Source organism: Vespa crabro, chromosome 10, assembly GCF_910589235.1.
Source record: "Vespa crabro chromosome 10, iyVesCrab1.2, whole genome shotgun sequence".
In the NCBI taxonomy this organism is placed as follows: domain Eukaryota; kingdom Metazoa; phylum Arthropoda; class Insecta; order Hymenoptera; family Vespidae; genus Vespa; species Vespa crabro.
Window position 1 is genome coordinate 5,096,731 of NC_060964.1, and position 12,916 is coordinate 5,109,646.

The following is a 12,916-nucleotide window of genomic DNA, read 5'->3' on the forward strand; positions in this document are numbered from 1 at the left end:
TGGACCTTTTTCCTCTTCTATCTTAAGGATACCTGAGTGCGTTGGCAAACGCACGCGAGTTGAGTCGCGCAGAAGGGAAGCTCGACTGCTGTCCTATTATAAGAAATAGATCGACTTACATAGGAGGTACGAGAGAGAAAGGCATAGGGAGCGAGAGAAACATGAAAAGAGAACCGATGGTGGTGGCGGCGGCAGCAGCGGATAGAATTCACGATCGAACGGACGAGAACGTCTCGCCCCGTCACAACACGGTGTCACTTCTCTGTCAAACCGGATTAGGCAAATGCCCGAACGATGCGAGGGACAAGGTTTTCATGCTTGTGGCCGAGCTCGCGCGAGCGCGCACGCTCATGAGATAGCCTCTCTTGCTTTGGCTCTCCTCTTGTGCCCACGCGATATACCTTTCACCGGTTTGATCTACGCTCGACGATAAATTCCTGAGTAAATATCGATAGTGACACCATCCAAGAGAGATCACCGAACGAGTTCTCTCTCTCTCTCTCTCTCTCTCTCTCTCTCTCTCTCTCTCTCTCTCTCCGTGTGTCTATCCCTACATGACATGAAGGAGCAAAGTCGATTTTTCAACGCTACGATCTCAAGTACGGTCTCTCTTCTTATATGGATATTCTATTATAGTCAGTTTACTTCGAATACTTCTTACGTGGTGAACACGTCCAATGCGTTTTCCTTTATAACAATATATCGGAACTATGAAGACGAGGTTTCTTAAGGTGACAATGTGAATTCGTTTGATCGATAAAAGATATAGACCTTTAGAATTTCATTAGAAATTTTTGATCTATTCGTGATTCTCAATGAATTTGATTATTCTTCACTAGAGAACAGAGAAAGAAAGGGAGAGAGAGAGAGAGAGAGAGAGAGAGAGAGAGAGAAAGAAAAAGAGAGAGAGAAAGATAACCTAAGTTTTCAAGTTGTCGCAGATTTATAAGAAATGTCAAGATGGAAGTTTTGTTGTGTTGGTGAAGGATCATTTTTGGATCGGATTAATTTGTCTGAATATATCTTTATAATGACAGAATGATCGTATCGATGAAAGGACTGACTAACATTTTTATCGGGAAGGCTATATCTCGTCGAATCGTTTCTTCGAATTCTTCTAGTTTATTTTCTTTCTTTTCTATCAATGAACTTATTTTATATATTAAGTGACAATCCTCGAGTATCAATAAGATAATACAATCATAAAGCGAGGAAGAGAACGAAGAAAGATATTTACAAGCGCGTGGACATATGACAGAGGCGTAAGCAGTATTACGTATGTACATACGTAGTTAAATTTAATCGATATCCTAACGGCAATCGCCTAACCGCCGCTCAACGTCGATGCTATCGATGACAAATTAAATTCCTTGGCGTTATTAATAGTCTCGTCCACGATAAGGCGTGAAACACGTCTTTCGTGTAAACGAATTAAGACGTCGCGCGTGAACGATGATAGTTGATTTTTCTGACTAGAACTCGTCGTCCTCCGAAAGCTAAGATAGTACCTTCGTAAACGATGAAAAGGAAAAAAGGAGAAAAAAAAAATGAAAGAAACTAAAAGGTCGTAAGGGCGTCTTTGTTCGCATAGTTCAAGATACTTTCCCTCTGTAGGTTCTCGGCGTATAGATAAAAAGAAAAGGAAGGTAAAGGGAAAGATAAGTATATATTTATATATATTTTATATATATGTATACCTACATATATATGCATATATATATATATATATATATATATATACATAGAGAGAAAGAGAGAGAGAAAGAAAGATGGTGTAACGAGTAGTAGCCGCGTTGAGTACGCTCAACTATGTTTATTACTACCGTTAATTACTTTACAGCCGGTCATTACTGTCGTGGCGCGGTTATTTCACGAGATAATGTATTACATTGGTCTTTCTCGCGTCACCACGAAGGAGTGTAACCCATGTGCACGAGAATACCGTCACGTGGGCGACGAAACAGAATTACGTGATCATAAATTTGGCTGAAATCGGTGAATTTCAGTACTTGAAAATTACTCTTAACTACCTCTCTTTTACGATATAAGTATTCAGACTTTACGATAAATATTTGCTACTTCTTATAATCCATATTATTTGTTCAATTTATCGTATGTTCAAATTATACGATTGAAAATGTATTTGCTTTTTTATTTTCTTATTTTAAACGAATTAATTCACTAAAATAATGAGAGACTTTTATACGAATGTGTTATTTGACATTTGCAATTTCGTTTCGTGTGACGCGATCGACACGGCCCAGGTTTTTCTCTCGTTTTATCGGCTACTTTCGATGAATCGAATCAAATGGAACGCGTACATTGAAATGAAATTAAAACAAGAATCGATCGTTCTGTTCTTGAGAGTCAATGGAAATTCAAAAGGTCGAACTATCTTCAATCGCGGTGAGGGATATATCGACGGAATACGTACACGAAGTTTCGAAGCATGCTCTCACTCTTTCTCTCTATCTCTATCTTTACCTTCTCGTGCATTTCTCTCCATGGATCGTTTAATTAAATCGCATACATCCTGGCACAAGTAATAGCATGCGAGTCGCGATACGTGCCAAAGAAAACGGGTAGACGCTGGAAGCGCGTAAGCGTCACGATCCGCGAAATATTCAAGGAAAGATCGAAAAAGAGAGAGAGAGAGAGAGAGAGAGAGAGAGAGAGAGAGAGTGTCTCGGGATATCGATCAACCGCCAAGTTTTTTTTCTACGCTCGATCGATCGACGAAACGAAGAAGGAAAAGAAAAGAAGAACGAAGGAAGAGATCGACGACGAGTTGGATTCGAAACGCGAGCTTAATTAATTAACGAGGCAATACTTGCTGGATCGAAGCGTAAGAAAAAAGAAGATAAAAGGAGAAGAGAGAGAGAGAGAGAGAGAGAGAGAGAGAGAGAGAAAGAGAAAAAGAGAGAGGGAAAATTCATGCTAACCATCTTTTCGTATACTCAACCAACGTTCTTCCCTTTAGTCCGCATTCGCGAGGTCAAGATCTACAATGTGCTAAATTCGGTTAAATGGTTAATTGCTTAATTTCATTTAATACGCCTTCGATCCGGGCCGGCTACTTTCCTTTTTTTCCCTTCCTCGTTTTTTTTTCTCTCTTTTTATCTTTTTTTTCTCTGGTTCTTCTCGAAGCTCGTCCGTCTTTGTCTTTTTCTTCCTAACTTCTCCATTCTCTACCCCTTCCTCCGAATTGTAGAGGGCTCCGGTTCGGAAGGCCTCGAGGACACGCGAGAGGAGATTCAACGAGGAGGACACGAGCCCGTGCTCGTTTCCGTTCTGTTCGATACGGCAGCATTCAAAAAGAGAGAAAGAAAGAAAGAAAGAAAGAAAGAAAGAAAGAAAGAAAGAAAGAAGGAGAAAGAGAAAGAAGAAGGGGTCAATGGCCTCGTGACGTCGGAGTTCTCTCTCCGAAGAAAGAAAGAAATCGCGAGCATAATTAGCGAATGATTGATCGATGCGTGTCGCCCGAGCTATGCATGCGCGTTGCTGCTTCGGCGTTCTCTTTCTTTTTCTCTCTCTCTCTCTCTCTCTCTCTTTTCTCTCCTCATTCCACGTCTGAGATCTCTTTTTCTTTTGCCTTAATTTAGTGCCCATCCGCGACGAGCATACGCCCTGAGAAAGGTGCATACGTATGCGTACGATGCACCTTTCCACGTACCATTGAACGACGCGACTCGCTTGGATCTTTTTACCAAAGCACCCTTCGATCGGTAGCTGCAGAAAGAGCAAACATTGCGCATAGTCAACCGGCGATTATGATCGATTTTCCGCGTGCAAGCACGTTCGTCTCTGCTTTCTTCTCGTTTGGATCAATCGGATCGAAACGTCCAAGCGTACATGCACGCACGACTAGAACGGTATGGGACGGTATGGGATGGGATGGGATGGGACGGGACGGAACGAAACGAAACGAAACGGAACATTTCCAAGCTTCGTGTGGGAAATTTCCCGATTCCATCGTTTTATGCGGAACTGCAATTACAATGTGTTCTTATCGCTTGTTGATCGGTGCACAGTTCGGAATAGTTCTTTCTCCTCGAATAAACACGTTGGTGTTATCCCGTTGTTACGGATCGGTAGATAATCGAGCACAAATCGATTTATCCGGTCTACGTGACGATCAAGATCTTCCGGGAAAGAGTCCTCTCCCTTCCTTTCCTTTCTCTTCGTTTTCGCCTTTCCTCTAACAGCGGACGCGTTAATAGAGGAAAGAGCGTATGGCCAGAGGGCTTGATATTCTTGATCGATCGATCAATCGATCACTGCGATAGATCGTTCGCGCCTCGTCGATCTCAATGACCTTCCGCGATCCCACGAACGTTCAAGGTAATTTGATTCCAATTTATTCTCTTAGTGTGATATGTTGTTGCCTCTCACCGTGGCACAATCATTCGTAGAAGTATTTTCATTTTTACCTTATGAGAAAAGAGAAAGCGAAATAACAATCGAATTAAAGAAAATAACATCGGTAGTCTCGCGCCCTTTCGAAGATGTACGTGATGAGGAATTTCGAGAAGTTGGAAAAGAATATGGTAAAGAGTGAAACAACTTTAAATAATAATAATGCTAGAGAACGAAGAGAATGGTATATCCTACGAAAGATGATCGTCCTTCGGATAAAAGTCGATAAAGATACGGATTACCGGCGCTGAAGAGACCCGTAAAGTGCCACTGAGACCGGACCGGACCGAACCACTTCGTTTTACGACTCTGTTTTGAATTTCGCGCGCGCGCACGGATCCTGTAAATTTCCGCTCGAGTACGATGTTAGTATCCGCTTTTAGTCGTACTGAACTACAAGAATCTCCCATTCCTTTTCGATCTCATGTAAAGGGGAAATTATATGATGGCGTTAAACGAGAGATCGTTCAGCTTCTGGGATTTTTATTGATTCGATGCGGGATTAATGTCCCTGCTCTTCTTTCGCCTTTTTTTTTTTTCATGACGACCAAATCGTTAGATCGTCGTGCGTACGTCAACGGCACCACGGATATTTTACAAATTGAGATTGAACGAAACCATCAGCTCGAATACGAGATAATTTTTACATACGTCAATTATAGTAGATTCGTTTATTGAAATAAGCATAACTTTCTTGGCTATTAGTTTCCTCTTTGAAATCGAGACGACTTACCTGAAACAAAAAGGAAAAGAAAGGTGTCGTTAATTCGAGTCTGCATTGTATATAATTTTTTTGATAAACTTATTTTTTTCCTTTTAATCAAAATCCTTTAACCCATTACAATAATACGATAAACTTACGAATATTTATGTTTTCTCGGGATTAATATCTCTCCTCTCGGTAGTAGAGTAATTTTCTTTTTTATTACGCATAAATGATACTTTCTGAATCAAAGTATCGACCATACGAGAAACTTCCGACTCGTTTGACCTTTAACTTACGAAATAATGATAAGGAAGATTAATCGCTTTAGATTGATAAAATTTGAAACAACGTCGATATTATATTCCCTTTCACGTTTAAATTTCGAGGCGGGCGGGACGTGGGAGGGGTGGAGTGGGAGGAGGGGGAGGAGGGGGAGGAGGGGCGAGAAAGATTTTCGATAGAAAATAAAGAGTAAGAATTTCGTCGAACAGGAAGACGAGAAGGAGAGAGACGAAAGAGAAGTAGGCTGTCGTCGAAAGGCTCGTCGAGTCGGTTTGGAAGACGCGAGCGACGAAAAGGTGGAGAAAGAGGAGGAGAGGGTGAAACGGCAGCAAAAGAGAATGCGGTAAGTAAGCATGCCTTTGCTTCAAGATCAAAGATCAATGCCCACTCGAGTCGATTTGAAACGCGAGCGCATTGCATAGTCGCGCAAACATTATTATACTCCTGTCGACTGTATATACACTCTGGACTGGCCCGCTACACGCACCTCCTTCTTTCTCTCTTTCTCTCTCTCTCTCTCTCTCTCTCTCTCTCTCTCTCTTTCGTCATCATTTTCTTCATCTTCTTTTTTTCTCTTCTTTCCTTCTCTCGCGTACGCACATACACACGAGGAAAGATGCAGTAGTTTTTCTCTCTCTCTCTCTTTCTCTTTCTCTTTCTCTCACACGCGCGCTCACGTTCACGAGAAGAGAATGCGAAAAGGGAGTAGGATGGATAGCGCAATGTGGCCCCGGTGCAACTGTATGTTAATCGAATGCGCATCCGAATACGGAATAAGGATGGAAGCCATCCAGTTTGATATACCATTCTGCCTACGTCCCACCCCTCCTCCTCATACCTCTACTTCTTCACTCGCATCGGCTCTTTCTCGTCATCTCGTCGTTTCACCGCTCTCCTCGTTGTTGTCGTCGTCGTCGTCGTCGTCGTCGTCGTCGTCGTCGTCGTCGTCGTCGTCGTCGTCGTCGTTGTCGTCGTCGTCCTCGTCGTCGTCTTCGTTGTCCTTCTTCATTCGTTCGTTCGTTCGTTCGTTCGTCGAAAAGCCAACAGAGATTTGCCGCTCCTACGTCGACACCGCATGAGAATCGAAAAGCATTCCTTCCTGACTGTTGGCGAGAGGCTGCGCGAACCATAGGTACCACGTCATATTCGCAGATATAATCCATTACAAGATTTCTTATGCATATACGATATCACGCGGATTTATGCTCAGCCCCGACATGGCACGGAATTAATGCGACATACGAATCGACGGTCGCATTTTGTAACACGTTATGTATATTACGAGGACATTGATAAAGAGAAAAATCTTCGTGTTTCTTACTTCCTCACTGCTTTCCTTTTGGTCGCTAGTGATGCTTCGTAATTCAATTGGTTCAGTTTATTTCGATGTACGATCGAATACAATTGTTATCGTTCCCTATGACGATTTTCTACGCACGTTAGAAATAGAAATAAAGAGAAGGAAAGAACATCGAGTCCTTGTTCTCCGTTGTGAGGAGAAGAAAGGGATAGAGAAGGAACGTCAAAGTGGTCGGAGGACGGATCGTCGGACGTTTCTTCTTCCTTCTTCGTCCTTATGCGCGGGACGTCATGGAGTTGCACCGAATCGAGAGAAGGTATAAAGTAGTACCGGCACGGTCACGAGGAAAAGAGGGGGGGGGGGATGAAGAGGAAGCGTAGGATGGAGAGACGCACCTCAGGTGGTCTCGGTGCTTCTCCTCTTCCAAAGACCAACGGCCAGAGTTGCGAGTAAGAGTGGCGGCTCCTCTCGGTGACGAGCGTTCGCAATAAATTGGAATAAGCCGGGGCTTATGTATGTACAGGTAAGTGCACGCATACTTGTACAGTCTTATAGTACGAGTATAGCCGATAAGTTCGATGTTCCTACTAGCGGCAAGAAAGTTCTCTTTCTCTCCTCCATCTAGCATCTGCTACCAGTAGCTGTCACCAGTACGAAAGATAAACTCAAGCGTTCGTCCTTGGTGGTTCGTTGTAGTTGCATACTTTCAACGAGATCTTTTCTAGACCACGTCGTACGGGGTGAATCTTGCGGTGCGGATCTCTCCGCGTTCGGAGTGTACGATTCTAAACGGAATTACGACGAGTGCCGTGCAGCAAGTCGTGCCGGCAAAAGAGGAAGAGGAAGAGAAGAAGAAAAAGGAAGCGAAGGAGAAGAAGGAAGAATAAGAAGAGGAAAGAGAGGAGTCTCGATAACGTGAGGAGGATCGAAAGAGGACTGTGGGAGTCGTTAGGATTTCTCGGTGCAGTGAGCGCGCAACGAGTACGACGACGAGACGAAGGATGAAGTGCAGGCCAAGAAGTACGTGCCTGTCCGTTGCGATTTCCTGATGGACGCCATAGGAAAGAGAGAGAGAGAGAGAGAGAGAGAGAGAGAGAGAGAGAGCGCACTCACCGTTTTCTACCTTATTTGCCTCGCGCGCTCGATGACGAACGACGATAAGCTCTTCCCTCTGCCTCCACGTCTCGGCTCTCTTTTATACTTCGGCGAAGCTATTCACCGCGACAAGATTTACCAAACGTCCTCTCTCCTAGATTTCCTTACTACTTTTTCCTTCTATCCGATCTTACTATCTTTCCTAGCTTCCTCCACTGGAGCGTCTATTTCTTTGAAAATCAAGATCTCTGGTGTATAGATGTTCCTTTAATTTCATCGTTGGAGGGCCGAGAATAACGAAGGGAAGGAGTAACTCCTATCCGAAAGCATACCAGATGCAAGACGCGTAGGTGCCCATCGAGAGGGTAAAAAAGCAGGGCACAAGGCGTCTCGATTAGAGTTTCCTCGCGTCGGAAGAGAGGAAAAAAATGGAGGTAGTAGAGGCAGAAGTAGCGGTAGAGAGAAGCTCCGAGAGATGGAGGACGGACCCTCGTTCTTTCTCTCTCTTTCTCTCTCCTTCTCGCACCTACGGCTTGGCAACCACGTCGAGTTCCAACAGGAAGGCACTTGAAAAAAATCTAGACCACCCAGCGACCCTTTTCCCGGTTGCTCGCGCACGAAGGGTTGCAGTCGGGAACGTGTACACATACGTATACGAGAGAGACCAACGGTGGTGGTGCTTCACCTCCCTTTAAGGAGGGGAGGCTCGGTCTTGAGTTGGTATTGGTGGTGCGAGCCCTCCTCTCTTCTTTCTCCTAGATATATAGATCGCGCGATATAGCGCGCGGAAAGGGATTATTCTTAGGGTAGGGTAGGGTTTTGCACGGTCGTAGAAGTGCGAAGAGGAGGAGGAAAAAGAAGAGGCGGAGGGTGGCTAGGACGAGAGGGAGTCTAGGGCAGTGCGCGCAGGCAACCACGGAGAAAGAGAGAAATAAAGAAAGAGGAGGGATGCTCACGCAGAAAGGGTGGAAAAAAGGGGATGACGGAGGTGGTAGGGGAGGAAAAAGGGGTTGACGAGGATGAAACGGTGCTCCGGTTGCATGCGAAGATGCATAGACGATGCGCACGAGCACTCGGCAGGGCGGTGCACCCTGACGGTGCATTGATCCCTCCGGGTGCGTTGGCTACCCTCCTTTTCCCACCCTCTTCTTCTTTCTCCTTTTCCTTCAGTTTCGCCTCTTTCTTCTTCTACGGTGCGTATGTACGTACTTAGGTATATCCCCGCGTGCGTATCGTACGTGCACTTATATGCGTACGCAGGCAGGTATAACGCCCCTCGTGAACGATCCAGAGGGGTCGGAGAAAAAGTAGGATTTCCATCGTCGTCACGACGACGATGTTGGCGACATTGGCGATGCTCGTGCGTACCACCGCGAAACGTTGGCCGCGCGACTCCCGAAGAAGAAGGCGGAAATGCGAAAAGTGCGTGAGCGCGTTTGTTCGACCCGCCGTAATATAAGAGAGGAGAACTCATTAAAATAAATATGCGAAGCCTACGCACTTTTGCGTTCCTCACGCATGGTATACGTGCCGCGTAATATGCTCCAAGGATATCTCGAAAGAGAGAGAGAGAGAGGGAGAGAGAGAGAGGGATGGGCAAGGAAACGCACCGAGAAATCCCCAGAGAAATTATATTTCGTTCCTTTTATTTTTCCCCTCCTACACTTCTTGATTACTTTACATGCTTCGAGGAAATGCTCGTGACGTCGTATATGACTTGGTGACGGTAATTACTGTCAGGCCTTTTCTAACAAGAAGAACGTGTATAGTAGAAAAAAAAGGAAAAAAAAAAAAATGAAAAAGAAGAAATAAAAGTATACTTAAATAATTGATTTTCTTCTTGTCAAACTATTTCACTTTCCGAAGATCATGCTTTCGCCATCTGTACTTATTCGTGTCACATTAATCTCTCTTTATTCGTTTGGTATTAGCATAAGAAACATGTCATCTCGATCGTAGGCCATTCACGAAGATGATTTTACGTTCCGTTGCGTATTAATGGTTTGCTTTCCTTCGTGTATTACGTTGCACTAATTTGCCCGATTACACGCAATTTATGCGAAGAGATTTACGTTCGGACGAAAGAAAAGAAGAACGAGCCTTCTAATAAGACTCTTATCCGACTATTAATGTTTAAATTCTTCTTTCAAAAAAGAGAGAAAGAGAGAGAGAGAGAGAGAGAGAGAAAGAGCAACAAAGCGAGCGCCCACGTTTTCGAAAGCGTCACTAATGCATATAGAGATTTGTTGTCTCTTTCGTTCTCATTTTTTTTTCATTTCTTCAAGACACGACAGTTCGCATTTATGATGAAAATTTGCTCGTGTACTCATAATAATGCAACACGAAAGATAAGAAAACGAAGAGTCGATAATTAAAGTATGTTCTTGAACACGCCCTCCTTTTGAAGCAACGAGGAGCAGAGTCTGGTATACGTTAACGCGCTCTTCTTCTTCTTTCTCCTATACGAGAGAGATCGTCTTCCTCGTGTGTGTATGTGTGTGTGTGTGTGTGTGTGTGTGTGTGTGTGTGTGTGTTTGTAACTATGCGCGTGCGCGTGTGCTGGGTTATAAGGCCTTCTGTCGCGCAAAGTACGGTGGCCATGTGGCACGCCAACACTGGTGGTCCACTCCTGCATTTAGAACGGCACGAGTGAACTCTCTCGGATCGTGGACTGGCCTTACGAAGTGTATATCACGATAACGAGCCTGGGAATTGTATCCCATGTTTCCGCTTTTTCTCTCTTTCTTTCTTTATTTCTCTTTCTCTCTCTATCTCTATCTCTTTCTCTTTCTGCCGAGACGAGGACATGAGTCCGTCTCGCCAGTTTCTGATGCCAGCTACCGGAAAGATCTTTGTGATATGATCGAAAATCTTTCGCAATTTTTGGAGATAACGTTTAAATCGGATTCGAGCGTAATCGCAAGTACGACAAATCGCGAAAAGTAGTTGGCATTTGAGATAAGCCAAGAGAACCATTAGTTTTACTTATTGTTAATTGCTATGAAAGCGGGGGAAGAGATACATTGGTCGTAGGTCGTTGGTCCGTTAAACTCGCTCCTTCGGAGACTAGATCGACCGGTTGTTGGAAAAATGCGAGGTCGAGGAACGCTTTACGCTTACCGTCGTCGTTTTTCTCCATATTGCGAAAGTACGAAGCGGTCATGCGAGTCTTGAATTTTGGCGAAGATATGTACGAGCATTGATATCGAAAGTAAAGTTATTTACCGGAAAATTCTCTAAGAGTATAATAATAATAATAATAATAATAATAATAATAATAATAAAAAGAAAAAGAAACAAGGATAAAAAAGAACAAGAAAAAAAGGAATACGTACGATATCGTGGTTGTAAATGTGTGAAAAGGCAGAGATGTTGCGTTTTATGTATCATAAAAATGGTCGCTCGGCAACGGGAAATGTCCGTTAGGTGTCTCATAATGCCGTTGATAAGCGACGAATATGTGGGCGTATTGCTAAGTTTGAGTACACCTTAGTTTCTTATTTTTCAACGTTTTAGCTTTTATTATTTTTCGTTGAAAAAATTAGTTACCGTATAACGGAATTACGTGCATCTGTTTTACGCGTATGTCGCTCAAGAGATTAGCTACGAATTTAACGAGCGCGAACATGTCGAATCGACATAGCGTTAAAGATTACGTACGGATTATTCGTAGACGTCGTATGTATAAATATCTTACGCTTTTGATTTGCAAGCGTACGCGTTGATTTTACGATCATCGTTTTTCCTTATCGCATTTAAATAGATTTGTCACGGCGAGCACACCTTTTATTAGCTGAGCTTGGTGTCGGTAACCGTAAAATTTACACCTCGCATGAATTGTCGCCTTTCTCGCGAATACGTTCGTTGACTCAACGTCGACGTCTGTTTATACATTTTTTTAAAAAGATCCCATCCTCCCTTTTGTAAAAGCAGTACGATCTTAACGTTATCGAAGTATCTTTATTACGAAAGCAATAACATATCTCGCTATTTCGTATCGTCTTCGTAACATACGACGACATCTATAGCCTTTGTCGTGGATCGTAAACAATATCATTTTTATTTATTTCATCGTGAGTCCTTCAACCTGGCAGTTCGAGTTCTATCGCCGAAGGATGTACACGTATTTATATACACGTACTATCGCTTTCTATCCATGATAACATTTTTAATCTTTTCTCTTTTCTTTTTATATTATATTATAGTAAATGTTTTACAATATTCAAAGGAATTCGAACGATTATAATTTTTATTGATCTTCGACTTAATTGTTGGTGCGTAAAGAGTAAAGTCAAAAGCTGCATCCATTGGAAAGTCTATACACGAGTTCTTTGATCAGTGTACGGGTCAGGTAAAAAGAGTACGTTATTAAGAAAACGAAAATAATATTATTTTACTCGTTCCATTTTAATTAATATTAATTGTACGTCATATAAGCTATTCATTTGTGAACGTCATGCGATTAAGTGCATGTATAATTAGACGAGAAAGTAGGCATACAAATGCGTGAGAGAGATAAAGAAAGTGGTAAGCATCGAATATTGAGATTCCTTTCGATCTTATACATGGTCAGATCATTTTCTTTTTGCTCTGTCATGGTTCACGTATAATTATGGATAATTTTGTTCAATTAAAAATTGTCAAGTAATATAATTAATGTACAGTGAGATTCAAGGATTTGACATTGAATGTAAAAATTGAAATCCCAGTTCGGATAATATTTGACTGTAAAGAGATATACGAACAGACACGAGCTACATATTAGAACCGGAATTCAAAGGGAAAGACTGACGCCATTAAAGCTGTTACAGAAGCTAGATGATAAGAATCACAAGTTGCTTGGACGTCATCAAAAATGAATAGATCTCGATGGGCAGGTTCTTGTCCTCTGTCTTTTTCGGATTAGAAGTTTCCGTGACGACGCGTAGAATATCTGATCCGTCATATAAGAGCGAATAGGTATGATAAATCAGAAGCACGTTGACGTATCGAATTATTCAAATCGTTCGGTCGTGACGTGAAGCGGTTAGAAAAGAAACATAGTTAAGAAGAGAAGAAGAGATCAGAATATTCTTCGCTCTCGATCAAAACCTTTAATCTAATCCAAACATTAGTGG